The sequence below is a fragment of the Engraulis encrasicolus genome, unplaced genomic scaffold, assembly GCF_034702125.1.
Source record: "Engraulis encrasicolus isolate BLACKSEA-1 unplaced genomic scaffold, IST_EnEncr_1.0 scaffold_28_np1212, whole genome shotgun sequence".
Lineage (NCBI taxonomy): Eukaryota > Metazoa > Chordata > Actinopteri > Clupeiformes > Engraulidae > Engraulis > Engraulis encrasicolus.
The window spans coordinates 1,438,227-1,447,027 of record NW_026945577.1 but is presented as its reverse complement, the minus strand read 5'-3'; the positions used below and the strand labels follow the sequence as shown (position 1 = coordinate 1,447,027).

The window sequence follows — 8,801 nt, the reverse complement described above, 5'->3', positions numbered from 1 at the left end:
GCTTTAAGACAAGTTAAAAGATGGAATATGTTGCTAAGTTAGTGAAAGTCAATGGATCCGTGTAGCATGCTACAATGCTACACGGATCCATTGACTTTCACTAGCTTAGGGACATATTCCCTCTTTTAACTTGTCTTAAAGCAAGACAACGCTTAACATAAAAAATAAGACACTTTACCACCTTTATAACCCCCAGCCAAAGATTTTAACTATATTAAGCCCCAAAATAGTGGCATACCCCTTTAAGGTATGTAAGGGGTTGTATCAGTTTCCTGATTAGAACCCCCCCCCCCCACACACACACACACACATACAAACAATAACACACAGCTTTTTCATCCACAGAGTGACCAGCAGAAACATACTTCACCCTCAGCACTGTTTTGTGTCATCTACAGGTGTCATTTACTCGAGTGTAGGAGGGACAGCCATCCTGCCTGGTGATGGTGTGGAGGGTCCAAACTGCTCCTCTGTGGAATGGTATGTCTATCCAGATGCTTGGGGCTTCAAATTAACATCTGAAAGAGGCGGTTGGAGTTTTTCCACCAAGAAGATCTGGCCAGACGTGCCCCCTGAGCGAGCTGAAAGACTCAGTCTGCTCCCTGACTGTTCCCTCCACATCACCAACACCACCACAGAGGATGCTGGACACTACAGATGTGGAAACCCCCTGAGTGGTCGGAGAAAAGAGTTTCTCCTTATTCTATTTGAAGGTAGGTTTTCCAGTTTCAGTTACGTCATGTGTGTCTGTGAGAGTGTGTATTTGGATGGGTTTTGTGTGTGTTTACAAGGTATTAACGAAGGTTTGATGATGATGATGTCATGATTTGGAGTCTGATGATGGCACCTGTCTTGCAGTTCCATCTTCCCCCAGTGAGAGTGAGGCGGAGTCTGAAGATCATGTGACTCTCCCCTGTATCCTTCACACTCGCTTTGACTGTGACCTGTTGACTGTGCATCCGGACTTTAACCTCAGCTGGGTGGAGGTGGAGGAGACTAACCTGTGGACCTCCACCAATTACCAGATCAGGAAAACATCTGCCTGCAGCACCACCCTGACTGTCAATCTCACAAGTCCCGCCCCTTACAGCCAGCGGAGGTGCCAGGTGACTACAGGAGGCCAAGTGCAGGCGTCTTCTGCCCTCTACACCTTTGGATCCTTTCTAGCAGGTGAAATGCACACACACACACACACACACACACACACACACACACACACACACACACACACACACACACACACACACACACACACACACACACACTGGACATGAGGGCAAACATGATCTAGTGTAGTGTTTCTCAACAGGGGTTCCACAAGGCCCCAGGGGTGTTGAGAACGAGTCAGCTGAGCACAGGGGTGGGGGGTGGGCACTCAGTTGCATTTGGGGGGCATTAGTTTATTTTATTACTAAGGGGGGCATTTGTAGGCTTGTGATGAGGTAAGTGGGGTGTTAACAGGCTTACTGTATGATGTGTGTTTTCATTGTGTTTCATTTATTTTGTTACTAACAGTCTGTCTTGGTTTTAGATGCATGTTGGGTATTTTAAATTACATTGCTTGTAAACATCTAGCCTGCCTATTTTGGACACCGCGTGGAAATTAGCCTTTGGGCTACAATCTGGCACATTTACATATATGTACATGTATGTATATGTTCATTAATGTGCAATGTCCTGAAGAAATAAATAAATGAAATGAAATGAAATGCTGTGATGTGGTAAAGGGGGCGTTTGTTAAAAAAGGTTGAGAACCACTGAATTAGAGGTTGGGAAGTTGGTCTTTTAATTACTAAAGGGCCACTGGCCACAGCAACGCAAAAGAGTTCTTCAGCGTTGACGTCAACTTGTATGCGGCGTTTGGACTTCCGGTTCCATGGCGATTTTTTACATTGCAAAACGCCATAGAGATTCAGGTTTGGCAAAAATATAAGTTGCACGCCAACAACGAACATTAGCGTGTCCCCACATCCCTTTCTCATTAGTGTAACGGATCGTATCATCATGTTGGTGTATTCACATGTTAAATCATGACGATTTTAATTCAATATTGCTAACCCCTTTCTGATCATTAAAACTTCCGAACTACATACTTTCCTTTGGTTGCCATGGGTACAACCCTCCGCACGTACATGCCGGCGCCGCTTCTGTAGTCGCCAAAAGTTTCCGGGTTTAGCATATGGACGCAACATCGTATTTATGTCGAAGTTTGACACAAAATGATCAACCATGTCATACCTACAGCCTATTTTTAACACCCTCGACAGTTTGCGGGGGTTCGCTTAGCGCGTGCTTGCACTCAGAGCTTATTTGAAACTGGCCCCTATTTATTCCCCCATGGAGGCCGGAAGCCGATACGAACCAGGAAGTCCTTAAATGCTAACATGAAAGACTACAATCTACTACATGCTTCCGCGTTACTGAAGAACTCTATTGCACTCAGTGCCATAGCCGGAATTACTGACTCATGCCTGAGCACATACTGTACTCAGTGTTGCCAAAAGAAAATCAGCCGAAGTCGCTAGATGACGTCATGACGTTACGTATGACGTCACAGCGTCACGCACGGCGCGCTGATCTACAGAAAACGTGCCCACATGCCTTCGTCCACAGTAGAAATCGGTGGTGCTAGCTACTTTTTGGAGATCAGAGCTAATCTGCTGCCCTGCTTAACCGTGGGAAACGCTTCTGACGGCGGCGCAGAGTCAGAATTATGTGGAAAGACAATGAATTTGTCACTGAAAATGCACATTTTAAAAAGTCGCCAGATGCACCAAAAAGTCGCTAAAGGCGCTAGATTAGTTTTTTTGTCGCCAGGGCCATAAAAAATTCGCTAAATCTGGTGACAAAGTCGCTAATTTGGCAACACTGAGTACACTCTCAAAATGTTCAACTTATTGAGGGTTTACCTGAAGAAGGTCAGATAACCTACAGTTTGCTGATGGAATTCTTTATAGTCTAGGCAGAATTTCAGAAAATGTGCTTATTTAAGGTCCTGAAGGCAAATCATGTTAATTTTTGGTATACAACTGATTTAGGGGTATTCAAGGGTGCTGAATCCAAATCTGCTGTATACCGGGCGCAAAAATGTACGGAAATGCCTCAAACGGGCAAAATCCAATATGGCCGCCGACACCAGGTTAAAATCTCGCAATCCCTTTTCTTTTTGACTAAACAAGGTATGAATATGAAAATAAGACTTATTTTTAAGTTTTCATATATGGGGAACCCCATTCTGTCATCAGATTTAAGGTCAGATTTGAAGAAAATGCTTATATAATTGACTGGCAGTTTTTTTTAAAACAGGGAGTCTCATATTGTCAACGATTTTTAGCATTATGATCAAACTTTCAAGATCCACAGAAAGTAATGTCTGATGTCTGAACACCAATACTGCCAAAAACTGCACTGAAGTGTCTACTTTCACCTGAAAAAAGAAGTTTGTGTCTACCTATTTCCATTCTTTAGTTACTGGCAGTAGAACATGGGATGACACCACCAAAAAAGCACTGTTTTTTTACCCAAAAATGCTACACTTCTGTGTCCATATTTTTGCTTGCAGGATAAAGTGTCTTTTTAGTGTTCATGTTTGGTTTACAGCATTTTCATGAGTTTTGAAAGATGTTTAACTTAAATCTGCTGCATACCAGGCTCAAAAAATCCCATAGTACCTCAAAATGAAGGAATCCAATATGGCCGCCATCACCAGAGATATACAGTACATGTCTGTGATTAAACAAGGTTATCTCTTAAAGTGCCCATGGCGTAAAATTTTGACCTTATGATGTTTTGGGGCCTTAAAATGAGTTACTCTGACCTCCTGAAGCCATCCCAGTGGTTTGCAATGTGTTACTGTGTACACTGAGCTGTGCTGGAGGTTCCTCCCAGTTTGTAAACAAACTCTGACCCAGCATCCAATTGACGCAAAGCTCGTGTGTGCCCGAGATGACGTCCTGCCCTAGTTCGCTCTCAACTCGTCCACGCCCTCTCTCCACCCACTAGCACGCCCATTCATTTGAAAACTCTATAAATACCAGCAGAACACCACATACGTGCCTGTTCAATGTCTGAGGGAACATTTTCCGGACTAATGCTTTCACAATCTGGGACAATACAGAGCAAGTTATGGCCAACACCTGACGCTGAAGTCTGGATCAATACCACCAAGCCTCCTGAACAAGTAAGTCATGAAAAGCTTCCAGTCTGTATAACAGTGTCATGGCTAACTAGCCTGCAGTATTAGCTGTGGGGGGAAAACCCCATACATTAGCCATGAAAGCTACACTGCTACAAAAGCAATAGCCATACTTTGTCTTGTTTTTCTTGGGAAATCGACTGTAAAATATGACCATGGTCTTTTGAACTTACATGTACATCAAGCATGAGCACAATTAACTAAATAGTTTCGATGGAAATGAAACCTTAACGACCGGGCTAGCGGCTAATAGCTATGTTAGCCCACCTGCCCTGTCAAATAACACGGGCATCCAGCTAGCTAGCTAACAAGGAATGTGATGTTGACAATTATTCTATTAAACACCGATTCAACAAGACCAACATTTCTCAACATTTCGTTGGTTGACCAAGGAGGGTCCTGTGGTTGAAAACAATGCATTTTAAAATGTTGCTGGTGAAAACACGATTTATTTAGGAAACCCTTTTTGTTGGCTGTGGTGCATGGTGCTGTACATATTCATTCCTATGGAGCCTGGTGTTCGTAGTTTCACCTAGGGATGTAATAACTTGAGCTAACAGGTGTTAGAACTAACCGTATGTTCGGAAAGATCAGTTGTGACTAGCGATACACACCGAACTCATGAATTGGCATTTGACCAGGCAAGCCTTTGACTCGATGTGGTCACCTAACTATACCGAGTGTAGAGCTACTGGCCACTGCATTGAAACGTAGCTGGCTACAGTAATTACTCAGCGAGATGTGCGTGAATGCACGAGCTCAGCTGACACATCCAACACAGACATCAAGAAGTTGTTACAGGCTGCTATTTAGTGGTTGTGACGGCATTTGATTGCGTTTTTGTTTTCATCATATAACACATTTGGCATAACCTCTGGTAGGTACACAGAATACAGTCGGATCACTTGTCCATCTTGCATTGCTCCAGGGCAGGCAGCTGTGGAGTTACGTGTGATTGCTATGCAACCTGCTCCCACTGTCTGTCACATTTTCATTCATATCCGTGAATAGCTTGGAAAGCCAGATGCAGTCGAATATTAGGTTTATGTTTCCTTGACATTTCTGTCTCTGTTCTGACTCAGACCATTTTCTTGTATAGAATTTGAGAGGCTTATTGTAGATCATTGAAAGTTATATTCTGTATTTCTTCCTAATGTCCGCAATTCTCATCTACAGAAGTTCCTGAAGAAAGCAACATGATGAAGCAAAACTCCTCCCTCACCACTACGTTGGAGTCTTCCCATTCAGTCATCACCCAATTTGCTCCAAAGAATCAAACACAAACAGGTACCAGTAATTTGAGTGCTTCTGTGTCTTCACCTTTTTTCCGTGGTGCTCATCAGTGTAGGGGCTCTCAAACTTGGTCCAGGTAGACAGATGCAGAGGCACTAAAGGTTGCAATTTATACGCCCTGAAGAAGGCCATAAGGGCCGAAACGCGTAAGCATTGTAGCCAAATAAAAAAGTTTAAAAAAATGCATCTATCTAACTGGAACAAGTTGCTCCAAAGAATGTTGTCTTTCCTTATATGCTGTGCAGGTGAGAAGATGGATCTTGTTCTAGCGCCTGATTTTTTGTTTGTTTTTCTTTTTAAAAGCAGGATTACACTAAAGTGCAAAACATGTAGGCCTACCTTGTTTCCTTTCCACTATCCAAACTCCCATCCTCCTTTGTGCTTGTGGCCTTGTGATGACCTTGCAAAATATGATGTGGTATGCTGATAGATGGGCAATTCAACAACTCGTAAAAGATAAATTCAAATGTCTTTTTTTGATTAGTTGTTGTGCATAGCAGGGAAACTTATTTTCTCCATGGATGCTAGGTTGTTGGGCCACAAGCGCAAGTAGAAGACATGAGCTGGGATAATGGAGTGGATACCTTCACTATGCCCCCTCTTCTGTTGAGATGTCTATATTTGCTTTACAAGGCAATGTAACACACACACACACACACACACACACACACACACACACACACACACACACACACACACACACACGGTTTCAGGTGATACTTGACTTGATGTAAGTAATTATAACTACACAATACAATTCATGGCATTAGTATAAAATGGCTCTTGCAGTGTTTTAGGAAGGAACCCTTCATATCCTTTCCAATGACAATAACAAGGTTTGTCTTTGAAACTGGCTAACCCTCACCCTCTTGACCAAATGAAAAATAAGAGGGACACTCTGTAACCACATTGTCTTTTGTACCTGCAGACACTTCTTACAGATGGCTGTCCTCTAGAATGAAAATGCACACCAACCACCGGCAAACATCAAAAGCTAATCCAACCTTTGGTAAGATTTGAAAAGAATTCAGTTCAACTAATTCTGACATAACATTTTAATAGTGTTACTTCAATAATTCAAAAATGACATAGCATTCTAAACAATATTTTTCTTTTCCTGTATGCTTTGTGTGGAAAGGTCTTCGGAAACCCTGTGACTAATGCAATGTTGGTGCCCTAGAAGACAAGTCAGCGCAGTTCAGACGAGCCAGCCAGAGGAGGTCACCGCCAGCCTTGTATCGAGGTTCCAACGTCCTTCATCGGGGAACTCGGCATGGATATGCAAGACAACACTCGAATCACTGTTGGACAAATGCCTGAAACGGCTGCAAAAATAGAAAAGATGGTAACAGAGACTGTTATTGCTGTTCTTTTAATACAATATTTGCCTTCCATAAAATATTCCCATGTTCCAATTTAATATTCTTGATGCTGTTGTAAATAAATGTGTACACTGTCTTCACACTGTCTGCATAATTGAATTAGCCGCTTATAGTGATCTTGAACTCTGTACAAAAAGTTCCAGCATGCGTTGTGGCTCTCCTGCCTTCTCTCCAAGTTTTAGTGATCTGATAAAGATAAGACATGGCAAGTTTGCTCTTAAATGCACAGATGGCGTCAAATGAAAGTAATGCTACCTGAGGTAGGCAGCATAATGTTATCTCTTTCTGTGGGCATTGTCTCAGTTTCCACACTAGCAGCTAACCTTATTACAAAAAAGGCAGTTTTCTGATACTGTTAGCCAGGTTACTCTCAGGTAAACATGAGATGATGCTATTTTCACAATGGAAACTTAACTGGTAACTATGGATAAATGTGATGTCAACAGAGCATGGAATATTTCACCATTGTATACAACCAGTGGTGTAGTCTACTTTTTTATGGGGGGTATACTGTATATTTGAGCATTTTTTGAAGTGGGTATACTGTAGGCCTATATATTTGTGCTATTCAAAACAATGGATCAATCAATTTTAAGTGGGTATACTGAAATCCCTGAAATTTAGAAGTGGGTACCCGCGTTCTACATAGACAAGCCACAACAGTGTCTCCCAACCAGGGGTACGTTGTGTACCAGTAGGGGTACGTGGAAAATGTGATGCTAACAAATATATGGAGTGTACTCACATTGGTATAGAGGATCATACAGAGCATGAAGGAGGGGGTACTCATGATGTGACAAAATTAATTAGGGGGTACATGGGGCAAAAAAGGTTGGGAATCACTGGAATACAAGGCATAATAGATGCATTTAATGCCATTTATTGGACAAAGGAAAGCTGGCTATTCTCCAGCACAGGCAGTGCACAGGGGAGCTGTTCAAATGCAGATTAGTTGTATGTAGACACATTTTATGATGAGCCGATGGTGAGGAAGTGCGTACATCATAACTAGTATAGAGTAGTCTTTTGTCATGTAATACACCGCCCTCCTCAAACAGACTTGTGATGCATGATAAGCATTGCAGTGGTGAAACAGAACAATGCTGTAAACAAAGGTGTAAAAGTCTACTATAAACTGACAACTAACTTACCCCATCGTTCATTTATAACATTTTACCACGTTTGTGTTGCATGGCATAACATTACAAAGGGGAAGGACTTGCAATTGCATGCTAACCACACGGAGAAAGTTGCTGGGTTTAGAGACAGTTGCGATGCCAGTAACGTGCATCACACACATCAAATGGGGTTGTTTGCTCATATGTAAGAAAAAAAAAAAAGAATATTGTAATTTGTGATGGTGCTTGCCAGGTCCTTGCATGGTGAATGATTGCTGCTGTAATTACAAAGTTACTGGCAAGTAACAGTGCTTCATAACTGCCCATTCAACGAAAATTGCAAACATAACATTTCAAACTCACCCTTCTGAGGCGTCCTGCACTGAAGCCCATGAGCAGGTAGGCAATAGATTGTGTCATCTTTCGGTCAAAACAAGCGAGAGTAAGTTCCATCAGGTGCTGGACGTCCCATTGCTAACTAGGGCAAATTGCTAACTCTAGGTAACAGCTAACCTGCCGTACCCCGCGGCTCCGCCCCTGCTCATCAACGACACTCCCCCTCCTGCCCCCCTCCTCCTCCTGTTGCATATAATTAACAGATCGACGCACAGGGAGAGGAGACTTTTCAACAAAGAGGCCTAAATGGCGCGTTTCAGCTTTATTTTGAGAAAGATTGCGGATATAGCATCCTGACACCCCCGCAAACACATACAAAGCCCCAAAAGACCATGGAAATTTCATGCCATGGGAACTTTAAATATATTATGCCAGCTATAGTTTTTCATACATGGGGAATTCATTGCTGTGCTCGGG

The 8,801-nt window shown here is 42.6% G+C and overlaps 1 long non-coding RNA gene across 1 annotated transcript; it reads left to right on the top strand.

Annotated features, from left to right (window-relative positions):
- The first annotated feature begins 3,787 nt into the window (after positions 1-3,787).
- Positions 3,788-6,720, top strand: LOC134443184 (uncharacterized). The gene is made up of 4 exons (XR_010033597.1): positions 3,788-4,180; positions 5,372-5,482; positions 6,417-6,497; positions 6,627-6,720. It is a non-coding gene; the product is annotated as an uncharacterized LOC134443184 (long non-coding RNA).
- The last annotated feature ends 2,081 nt before the right edge of the window (positions 6,721-8,801 follow it).